This window comes from Diabrotica virgifera, chromosome 3, assembly GCF_917563875.1.
Source record: "Diabrotica virgifera virgifera chromosome 3, PGI_DIABVI_V3a".
Lineage (NCBI taxonomy): Eukaryota > Metazoa > Arthropoda > Insecta > Coleoptera > Chrysomelidae > Diabrotica > Diabrotica virgifera.
This window is the reverse complement of record NC_065445.1, coordinates 242,985,478-242,997,646: the sequence shown is the minus strand read 5'-3', so window position 1 is coordinate 242,997,646 and position 12,169 is coordinate 242,985,478. Positions and strand designations below refer to the sequence as shown.

Below are 12,169 nucleotides of genomic sequence, written 5' to 3'. Positions count from 1 at the left end.
ATATAGGGTGTTCCATTAAAAAAAACATAAGTTTGGTCTGCCACTGTGTTATCGAACACTCTGTAACATTCTAACTAATTGTGTAATGTGGAGCTCAAAGGTGGCTAAAATTTTTGTTATTAACTTTTATTGCTATCTATTACTATAGCGGAGCTATTGAGCTTTACCCTACTAATCAATCACCCTGTATACATTTTCTGGCATTCTAGACGTCACTAGACATAAAAGTAAACAGTGCAACAAGTGAGGGGTCCAGGACTGTATTAGCTCAATGTACCCGTGTGTCTAGTAGCACGGCGGTTACTGTATACTTGGCCTTTTTTTACACATTTACTAATTTTTGTATATATTTACATGTACTTAAGTCAAACAAAGAACCCCAAAAGCTTCTCCTACTTCAATAGTAACAAGTAAACCTCATGTTTCACATATTTATGACGTGAGGCAGTACTGACAAATGTTCTTAAAATTTCCTTCGTCTTCGTAAATTTATTTATTTATAAATTATTATTAATATTTTTTTACTCTATTTTTTTTAATGTTAGATACAACATTTTTTTATACATAAGATTTCAATCATTCACCATTAATTGTTCTCTTCATTTTATCTCTTTTCCTCTCTTTCTTGTTTTATATTCCTTTTCCCCCTTCATTTTTTCTATCTCCTACATTACTTTCCTTGTTTCCTGTATTGATAAATGTGCATTTTAGGTATTTATACAGTGGGCACAAAAAAGTGATAGAATAGGGAACTTGAATCACAACCGAAGACGATTAAAATCGAGAGAAAATTCAAATTATAGCAGCCAGACCAAAACGCTCCCTCATTGGTCGTGACGTCATATCATTATAATGTTCGAGTTCCGCGTCATTAATTCATTATGTTTGATATTCGTTTGCTTGTTTGTAACCATTTTATGGTGTGTCTCAGTTTTATAAATCTTTAGATAGTTGCTGTGTAGATATTTCATATTATTTGAGTGTTTTTATTAAGACAATTTTTTTAAAATGACCGAAGAGGGTTTTTCTAAAGGGGAATATGATAACTTACCCATTATGAACATAAATATTTATTATTATGATTAGTTTATTTTAGTTTTATAGTAAAAACAGTTCCAGAAAAATATTGTATAGGTAGGTAAATATCATTCAATCTGTAATGTACATCTACCAAAATATACCAAAAGTTATAATAGTTTCTTTTTGTGCAAAATACACTTGGTTTATTAAAAAAAAACTATTAATCAGACAACAGACATTAAAATGTTCTTCACATAAATGAAGACTGTGAGAATGAACTGAAATTACTTCAATTAGTCCATTCTTTCACGGTTTTTGCTCTAAATTTTAAAGAACCGCTTGGATTGACATGAAATTTGGCATACGTATAGCTTACATGTCAAAGAAAAAAAGTGATATTGTGCCGATATGTGCTTTTGCCCTGGGGGTGACTTTCACCCCCTCTTGGGGGTGAAAAAATATATGTCCAAAATAAGTCCGGAAATGGGTAAACTGACTAATTTTAAGTAACTTTTGTTCTATAGAGCTTTTTCGCCAAGTCAACACTTTTCGAGTTATTTGCGAGTGAATATGTTCATTTTTCAACAAAATAACCACATTTTTAGACGGTTTTTCGCAAATAACTCAAAAAGTAAGTATTTTGTTGAAAAAAACGTTCCTAGCAAAAATATAGCCTATAAAAAAGTAAAAAAAAATGGTGTACGCGTTAGGTCTCTGGATCTCACAGAACCAGAGTTACAGCCAATGAAAAATAGATTCATATTCACCAAATTTCAAATAGAATATTTCGACGTGAAATATCCAAAAAATTAAGCACTTTTTTGGGAAAATACATTTTAACTTTTTTAAAGTGTTTAAAAAAGCTTTATTTTTGTTTTGACAAAAAGGTTCTAGCATTAAATTTAAGCAAGTTACGCTCAAAATAAAGTAGGTCCCTTTTGTTTTTGTGCAAAAAAAAATCGGGAAGACCACCCCCTAATTAGCAACTTAAATGAAATTAATCGTTACCGCTCCACAAATTATTTTACTTATGTTGTGTTTATATGATCTGTAAGTTTCATCGATTCAAAGTGCTTATTTTTGAAAAAATTTGGTTCCAAAGTAAAATATTTAAAAATTTAAATTTTGAAAAATATGTTTTTTTTTTCAAAATAACTTAAAAATTGTTAGAGATACCAAAAATCTCGAAAAACAAAAAAAAGTCGGCATTGCTTTTCTGAATATCATGTATTTTTTTGTTTTTCTGTCGGACAAAAATTGATTAAGATTTGGTGTTTCTAAATTTGCATAGATTCGTGATCAGTGACTCGTTCAACCCCTTTTAACTACAGCCCTTTCAATAATAAGGACTTTGAACCGATGAAACTTACAGATCATATAAACAATATATACACGAGTCAAGAAACTTGTGAAGTCGTATATTAAGTTCATTTAAGATACTAATTAGGGGGTGATTTTCTCGATTTTTTACCAAAACCAAAAGGGACTAACTTTATTTTGAGCGTAACTTGTTTAATTTTGATGCTAGAAATTTTTTTTATAAAACAAAAATGAAGCTTTTTTTAAACACTATAAATATGTTGCAATGAGTTTTCCCCAAAATGTGCTTCATTTTTGGCTATTTCACGTTAAAGTATTTTATTTGGAATTTGACGAATATGAACCTATATTTCATTATCTATAACTCTGCTTCTACTAGGTGTGGACACGTGATAAATACACCATTTTTTTAAATTTTTTACAGGCTATATTTTTGTTAAAAATGTTTTTTCGACAAAATAGTTACTATTTGAGTTATTTGAGAAAAACCGTCTAAAAGCGTGGTTATTTTGTTGAAAAAATGAACATATTCACTGCCAAATAACTCAAAAAGTATTGACTTAGTGAAAAAACTCTATAGAACAAAAGTTACTTAAAATTAGCCAGTTTATCCATTTCCTGACTTTCTTTGGACAAATATTTTTCACCCGCAAGAGGGGGTGAAAACCACCCCCAGGGCAAAAGCACATATCGGCACAATATCACTTTTTTTCTTTGACTTGTTAGCTATGTGTATGCCAAATTTCATGTCAATCCAAGCGGTTCTTTAAAATTTAGAGGTTTTGCAATATTTTACCGTTAATGAACGGACTAAATGTAATTTAACATTTTTGCTTATCGACTGGTAATATAATAAATATTTTATTGGGGTTTTAATGGTTGTCTGTAACACAAAATGGTATGTACTAAGCAACACATAGTAATTACTTTTATTTTTCATTGTAAACACACAATTCAATACTATCTCTTCAACAACTGTATTCAACCAACTGCAAAGTAAACAAAGGGGTATATAATTTTATATTAGACATGAGAAATGTCATTATAAAATATTATGATCTGACGTCACAAGGGTTTCGCGCGATTTTTCGATCGTTTGAAATGATTTAAAAACACGAGAAGATTTTAAATTTGTACTTAAGAGGAAAGGAACATTTTGACGCTTGTCAAAATTTTCAATATATTTTAAATGTAATCATTTTTTCGAATCCTGAGAAAACTAATACCTAAGTATTTTTGAAAAATTTAAACGCAGAATGAAATATATTACTTTATTACCGAGGGACAAGCAAGAAACCCATTATGAACGGCCGGCACGGCACAGCCCGGCCCGGCACAGGACAGTCCAAATTCATTTGTATAGTTTTAAATGCAACGTAACCCATTATGAGCGGCCGGCTCGGCCCGGCACGGCACAGCACAGGCCGGCACGTCCAAAAACCCATTTGTAACGGCCGGCACGGCACCGGAAAAATTATCATATATTTTAAAAACTATCGTAAAATAAAAGTTTTTAAAAGACATAAACTACACAATTTTAAAGAATATGCATCATATTAAAAAACGAATTCATGGTTAAAAGATAATGTACGTACCTGCCCATTGATAGAAATTTTCGGATATTTGTATCCATGTATTTGTCCTTTTTCTTACTATCATGATAACTTGAGTCCGATGCATCATACAAAAATGGGTATTCTCTGACACTCTCAATGAAAAGTTCGTCCATATTATTTTATTTCAAAAGAAACAACGCGCTTTCAATTAAAAAATCAACAATATATCTGCTTATTACCAATTATGACGCACTGGCGCCGACTGGCCGTTCAGGCCGTTCGACTTCTACGGATTTTATTCTCCTCGGAGAATTTTGGCCGTTCCGTTTTCGGATATTTGTACCCATGTATTTGTCCTTTTTCTTACTATCATGATAACTTGAGTCCGATGCATCATACAAAAATGGGTATTCTCTGACACTCTCAATGAAAAATTCGTCCATATTATTTTATTTCAAAAGAAACAACGCGCTTTCAATTAAAAAATCAACAATATATCTGCTTATTACCAATTATGACGCACTGGCGCCGACTGGCCGTTCAGGCCGTTCGACTTCAACGGATTTTATTCTCCTCGGAGAATTTTGGCCGTTCCGTTTGCGTGCTGGACTGTGCCAGGCCGAGCCGGCCGCTCATAATGGGTTACGTTGCATTTAAAACTATACAAATGAATTTGGACTGTCCTGTGCCGGGCCGGGCTGTGCCGTGCCGGGCGTTCATAATGGGTTTCTTGCTTTAGAATGAATAAAAAGTTTATAGTAAAGTCAGAATTTGGTATTAATTTTGAGAGTAAATTAAATGTAAGACCAAATACTTACGATGTCGGGATAGTATCACGAGGGTTTTCCTGGTTTTCCCTCGTGATTTACTATGAGATCTCTAACGCGAGAATTTTAATGTCACCGTTGCATATGGTTGTCTTTTTAAAGACAGATCACATGCTATGATTTTTTTGTGACGGATATTCTTGAGTTGGGGTTGATTTCATGTAATCGAATGAACTATCTTTCAGTAAAGTCGTCCCAGGAACGCAACTCATAAATATTGGCAATATCATTTTAAAGTCTTCTACTTTAAAATGTATCATATGTATCTGAATTGCCGATATAAATGAGTCAAATTAAATAAATTATTAGAAAAATTTTTTTATAAAGCAAGAACATTTTTGTTTATGTTAGTAGTATTTTGTATTTTGACAACGGCACCCGATTTGGGCGTCGAAACGTTAATAAAAATCATTTTTAATAATATTGTGGCTTATTTCCCATTATAAATAGTTAAAATAATAAAAAGTTTCTTTTAAATGAGATATTTGAAATTAAAAATCACACTAAATTTTCTCTTAGTTTTTCGCTCCTGTAAGTTATTAAAATAAACATTATAGAAGTTTTCAGGGACTTTCGGCCCTCGGTAATAACGTAATCTTTCATTTTGCGTTTAAAGTTTTTAAAAATATTCATTAGTTTTCTCAGGATTCGAAAAAAATGAATCCAATTTAAATATTATTGAAGCAGAAAGTTCGTACCCATCCCCTTAAGGTTTTGAAGCGTAAAATTTTAGAAATCTTATTTTTAAACAAAACTGAACATTATTATGGAGTAAAAGAAATGTGCAAGTTCCCTATTTGGTAAAAAATTCAACTCAACAACCCCAAAATAAATCCAAAGAAACGTTTTTAATAATAATTGTGCTCTGAATATCAAACAGATTTTTTGTTTTGTTTGAAACTTTTTGTCAACTTAAGACCATGATTTATTTTTTAACCAATACTGTATTAGTATTGCAATGTCTACTGGTTTTTAAACTATGCAGTAAGATATGCAGATGATATACCACTAATAACCTATTCACAAGAAGATCTTGGTCATATAATGAAACAAATTAAAAGAAGTGAAGAAGTAGTCCATACATTATATTTATTGCATAGTAGTGACAATACTGGAAAAACATTCTTTAAACTGAATTGGTTATAATTTCATGTGGTATACATTATTTTTTTTATCTTGCTACGTGGTTAAATAGTTGTTCATTAATTAACAAACAGTATGTTCGTAGTATCTAATCATTTAGAATGGGAAACAAACAATTTTAGGATTTTCCAACAAAACTATTTGTCGATAAGGTTTTAGTATTATTGAAGTGTACTGTTTAAATTTTTTGGAAAATAGTTTATTTATTTAGTTATAGTTACCTAAACTGAACCAAAAAACATATTTCAAAACCAATATATTTGTTTGAAATATAAATAAAACGTAGATGCTTTGTGATAAAATGTAATGTATTAACGTGAAATTGAAAATGAAAAAAAAACGTCAAAAGACAGATTGACAGATAGAATTTTTACTTGCTCATCAGATGCCCACATTCCGCATTTACATTACTTATTATTTTTTAAGTTAATAATTGTAAACGACCAAATACGTAATAAAGATATTAAACGTTGAAACAATTGTTTTAAAAATAGAAACATAAAATAGTTTTTGCACTCAAGCTGCGTTAGCGGTATAAAAGACTCTTATTAAAATTCACATAAAGAGAGATCAAAATTAACAATACCAATATCAAGGATCTCTCCAATATACAGGGCGTCCCGAAAAGATTGGTCATAAATTATACCACAGATTATGGGGTCAAAAATAGATTGATTGAACCTCACTTACCTATGTGCAATAGTGCACACAAAAAAAGTTACAACTCTTTGAAGTTACAAAATGAAAATCGATTTTTTTTGATATATCGAAAACTCTTACGAGATTTTTTATTGAAAATGGACATGTGGCATTTTTATGGCAGCAACATCTTGAAAAAAATTAAAGTGAAATTTGTGCACCCCATAAAAATTTTATGGGGGTTTTGTTCCCTTCAACCCCTCAAACTTCTGTGTACGTTCCAATTAAATTATTATTGTGGCACCATTAGTTAAACACAATGTTTTTAAAACGTTTTTGTCTCTTATTACTTTTTCGATAAGCCAGTGTTTATCGAGATATTTTGAATATTTGTCGAATCCACCACGTATTTGTATATGGTTAAGAGGTTAAGTACGATTATAGACCTGTTAATAATCTGAAAATTTATTTATAATTTACATTTTTAGATATATTTTGAAAAAGAAGCCGCATCTCGATAAAAGGTGATTTATCAAAAAAATACTAAGAGGCAAAAAAGTTTCAAAAACACTGTTTAACTAGTGATACCACAATAATAGTTTAATTGGAACGTACACAAACATTGGGGGGGGGGGGGTTAAAGGAACAAAATCCCCATAAAATTTTTATGTAAATATATTTAAAAAGAAGCCGCATCTCGATAAAAACTGGCTTATCGAAAAAATACTAAGAGGCAAAAAGGTTTAAAAACGTTGTGTTTAACTAATGGTACCACAATAATGAATTAATTGGAACGTACACAAAATTTGGGGGGGGGTTTAAGGGAACAATACTCCTATAAAATTTTTATGTGGTGGACAAATTTCACTATAATTTTGTTTTAAGATGTTCCTGCCATAAGAATGGTACATATCCATTTTCAATAAAAAATCTCTAATAGTTTTCGATATATTGAAAAAAATCGATTTTCATTTTGTAACTTCAAAGGGCTGTAACTTTTTTTATGAGCACATTTGTACTAAGGTAAGTTAGGTTCAATCGAACTATTTCTGACCCCAGAATGTTAGGTATAATTTATGACCAATCTTTTCGGGACACCCTGTATATCACAACATAATAAATTGACATGTGGCTTTAGGGTCAAATATCACTTTCGCATTCCAACATAGATTAACAACTGCAGACGTAAATATAAAGTGTCTTATGTAATGTTTATACATGTAATTATTAAAGTGCTTATTAAATTTAAAATTATTTAACTAATTTTAAATACTCCTTTTCCCGGAAGTTCAAAAATAATCTATATACTGCATTACTTTTACTTAATGCTTTTAATCGTATATTTGACTAACTATTCTTGGATTAAGTGAGCCACTTAATCATTTATTTGATAATCATAACTCATAATATTTAGAGCCACAGTCTCTAAATATATCAAATTTATTATGTTCAAATAAATTCTATACTACATTTATATCACTGGTTACTGTGGTTACATATGTCTCAATGTTCTAGTTTTAAGCTTACATGTGTTCATTGAAGAGGTTTTTGTGAATTTATACAGGAATGTTACATTTTTTTCTTTTTGTATTAGATTATTTTTTGATTTGAAGAGACATTTATTTTGTATACTTAATAGTTTAACACTATTAAGCACATTTATTGTTAAATTAAATATAAATAAGATTATTAAGTACAATTATTCAAAGAATATTCAAAAACATTGTCAAGGAAAAATATTGAAAAATAAGCCAACGGTGGCAAATTTTTACAAGAAAAAATAAATTTTGCGGTGGATATCAGAACTCATCACTCGATCAGGTGAAACAAATAATTCAAAAAGATTTTGTTAGCTTATGAGTTCCTCGAGGTAATGCTGTCGAGTTTTTTATTTTTACCGATTTTTCAGTTCTTTACATGACTCTGAAGTAAAAAAAAACACGAAATTCTTTGTAACAAAAGAGTGAAAATCAACATATTATTGAAAAAATAAGCATAAAAACAAATACATATATCTCGACAGCGTTACCTCAAAAAATGTCTAAAGAAAATCTATGCAAAATTTCAGGTGGATTGGTCAAGTAGTTTTTGAGTTACACGTGTCCACCGCCTTTGAAAATAGAGTTTAAAAAAAAACTCGTTTAAAGTGTGGACAACTTCGTTTTCATCTTCTTATTTCTCTGTAAAATCGTAAAGTAATTCACACTAGAATATATTTTGAATCGTGGAGTAATCTACAAAAGAGAAGAGGAACAGTTGTTGAACGTTTCTCACTACGCTTAAGCGTGCTGATGCGAAACCGCGGTAATGAAGATAGGAATATTCAACAAGCTGTATTTCTGGTAATTTTACTCTGATCCATCTGAAATTGTCATAGAGTATTCTTGGAGTTGTGCAGTTTTATTTAAAATGAGAAAAAAATTAAGAATTTCAAACCATACCCTCCCTCCTTTAACGGAAGGATTTGTGTGAGGATTGTTTTATGTATTTTCAGTTTATGTTACACAGGATATTAGATTACAACCAGTAGAGAAATTAAAAATGTATTTGTTTTATTATACTGTCGTGCTATTATATTTCATCACATGCCATTTCTCTTTCTACACAAAACCCGTACCCTTCTGTTATTTTTGTTCTATTTGTTGATTGTTTAATTATGTATTTTTTTATTTCTTTTTTTTTCCATTTTTTTTCTTCATACTTTTTTTGTTGGGTTTTTGTTGTCTCCTTTACGTTCTTTACTGCCATACCAGCATCAGCTATTGTTGACATTTTCCTACAATGGTTTGAGTGCTCATCAGGGTATATATCCAGTCCAAAATATTTATACTCTTTATATTCATGAATCTATTATCCAATTTAAAAGAGTAGGCATCGTTGTACTCACCCTAACGCATGAATTCCATTTTTTACTGTGGGTGCGTTTTTCTTGAATAATTCGTTTATTTGCGTAAGTTTATGTGAGTACAGGATATGTCCCATACTTCTTTTTCTTGTCTCTTTCTTTTTTATTACTGAACTTTGCTGGGATTTCTTCTAGCCTGTTGTTCGTATTCCTTTAGTAATAATTACTTATTTGTTTGTCGAAACGTAAAGTCTTAGATTTAAAATATTGTTTATTATATTTTTATTTCAATTATTCTAATTGTTTAAAAAGTAGTAAACTGTGTATCTAGGGCTTTTCGTTGTTTTCCTCGTAATACGAGAGATGTCGCTAGATTGCGTCTCAAAAGGTGGAATCATTGTATCGCGATGGTTTCCTTAAATAGGCAGATTGTCGATATTTCTTTCAGAGTTGTGACTGCATAGCTTCACTGAGGATGCTGAAATAGCTATATGGAGATGGTGGTCCAACTCTGAATCAAATATGAACAAAAACTGCCTTTATCTTTTTCATCTTTGCTCAGATTTGAGTATTTAGAAACTGTCTTTCGGTCCTCTTTCTAGACGAAGAGAAGGTAAATGCGTGGCCTAAGTGTCCTCTATTTGCTTTCTCCTATTTTCGTCGTCTCTGTGCTTATATATTGTAAAAGCCGGAGATACAGGATGCAGCCAGAAAGCAGTTTATTAACGAAAAGATTTAGATTTAAAATATTGTTTATTATATTTTTATTTCAATTATTCTAATTGTTTAAAAAGTAGTAAACTTTGTATCTAGGGCTTTTCGTTGTTTTCCTTGTAATACAAGAGATGTCGCTAGATTGCGTCTCAAAAGGTGGAATCATTGTATCGCGATGGTTTCCCTTAAATAGGCAGATTGTTGATATTTCTTTCAGAGTTGTGACTGCATAGCTTCACTGAGGATGCTGAAATAGCTATATGGAGATGGTGGTCCAACTCTGAATCAAATATAAACAAAAACTGCCTTTATCTTTTTCATCTTGATTCAGATTTGAGTATTTAGAAACTGTCTTTCGGTCCTTTTCCTAGACGAAGAGAAGGTAAATGCGTGGCCTAAGTGTCCTCTATTTGCTTTCTCCTGTTTTCGTCGCCTCTGTGCTTATATATTATAAAAGCCGGAGATACAGGATGCAGCCAGAAAGCAGTTTATTAACGAAAAGTCTTAGATTTAAAATATTGTTTATTATATTTTTATTTCAATTATTCTAATTGTTTAAAAAGTAGTAAACTTTGTATCTAGGGCTTTTCGTTATTTTCCTCGTAATACGAGAGATGTCGCTAGATTGCGTCTCAAAAGGTGGAATCATTGTATCGCGATGGTTTTCCTTAAATAGACAGATTGTTGATATTTCTTTCAGAGTTGTGACTGCATAGCTTCACTGAGGATGCATGAGGATGCTGAAATAGCTATATGGAGATGGTGGTCCAACTCTGAATCGAATATAAACAAAAACTGCCTTTATATTATTTGTTTGTATTATTGCCTCAACATTTATGGCTAGACTTTTATGATCATCATCACTATGGCGTTACAACTCTCCTTGAATATTTGCCGCGCTTACTATTGCCTTCCATGTTTGTCGGTCATGTGCCACTATCTCCCATTATCTCACTCCCATTTTCTCTAGATCCCTCTCTTTGTATCCCTCCACCTGAAATGCTGATAGTATTGATATCAAAAGTTTGTTAAGTCAGCGTTGTAGTCTGGTATTCTAGAAACCATGAATGATAAAACTATGTTTAGAATATTGGATCTGATGATTGTGTATAAAACAATTAATATCTAAGTTGATGAAGTTGATTATTAAGTGTGTCTTTGCTGAACGATTTTATCTATGGACAAGTGAATTATAGGATATTTAGTGTGACCAACTCCAATTCAGTCAAATTCGGGACAAGACTGATAAGAATACCTGAAATCCGGGACTTTTCAATGATAAGCGGGTAATTTTTTTTCAATATAGAACTTTAATATCATTATTTTATTGATTATACAGCTTACGAACAATATTAATATTTTTGTGCTGACAATGATATTTTTGGTGGGATTAAACCACAATTGGTTTCATATAATAATTACATTTTTGTTAGTTTTTGACGTTTCGACTTCCAATCCGGAAATGATCCTCAATAAATGAAAAATTATAAAATCAACTGATGTTGGATTTCCATCTTTTTTTGTCCCACCAATTCAATTTGATCTGAATTCCTAGAAGAATATCATATTCAAAATAGAATTTTACCAAAACGTTGAAAATTCGGATGGCCCGGAACACCGGGGCACGACTTCGTAATTCGGGCTATGTCCCGGATTTTTCGGACTAGTTGGTCATACTAAGGATACTGTTTCTGTATTCTATAAGATATTTTTATACTCTGAAGAAAAAAACTTCATTTATTTTCTTTTTACCACTTGTGATATAAAGTAGGTATATAAGTTATTTACAAAAAAAAATATACTTTGTCTACACGTTAATTCACATGATCTTTACATTTGGTAAAACAGCTGATTTTGGACTACCGCCTTGGTTTTTACATGAAAACGGAACCAACCAACTTACTGGAGGAGAAGAGGAGTTTGTTGAAAAAAATGTTGCATTTTTTATAATAAACTATTTCGTGTTTTTCGCAAAAATTTGATAGTTTTTTCAGAGTATAAATAGAAAAATAAACAATTTAGCAGAGACACAAATTAAAATAAAACATGTACTATAAGATCTACCTATTATAATAATTTTTATCTGTAATAAATCGTCAAACATT

General features: G+C 31.0%; 2 protein-coding genes across 3 annotated transcripts in view; both read left to right on the top strand.

Moving 5' to 3' along the window:
• LOC114337583 (prostatic acid phosphatase) overlaps positions 1-12,169 on the top strand; it is a 40,568-nt gene extending 28,399 nt beyond the window's left edge. Inside the window, exon 3 of the mRNA XM_028288064.2 lies at positions 1-12,169. This exon is cut by the window's left edge and continues 17,416 nt beyond it. The gene's annotated coding sequence lies outside the window, so the exon portion shown is untranslated.
• LOC126881630 (52 kDa repressor of the inhibitor of the protein kinase-like) overlaps positions 1-12,169 on the top strand; it is a 21,975-nt gene extending 9,806 nt beyond the window's left edge. Inside the window, exons 1-2 of one of the 2 annotated variants that reach the window (XM_050646007.1) lie at positions 1-9,738; positions 10,704-12,169. The exon at positions 1-9,738 is cut by the window's left edge and continues 9,806 nt beyond it. The gene's annotated coding sequence lies outside the window, so the exon portion shown is untranslated. Of the gene's footprint in view, positions 9,739-10,220 lie in introns of both variants that reach the window. The other variant, XM_050646006.1, reaches the window with a different exon arrangement.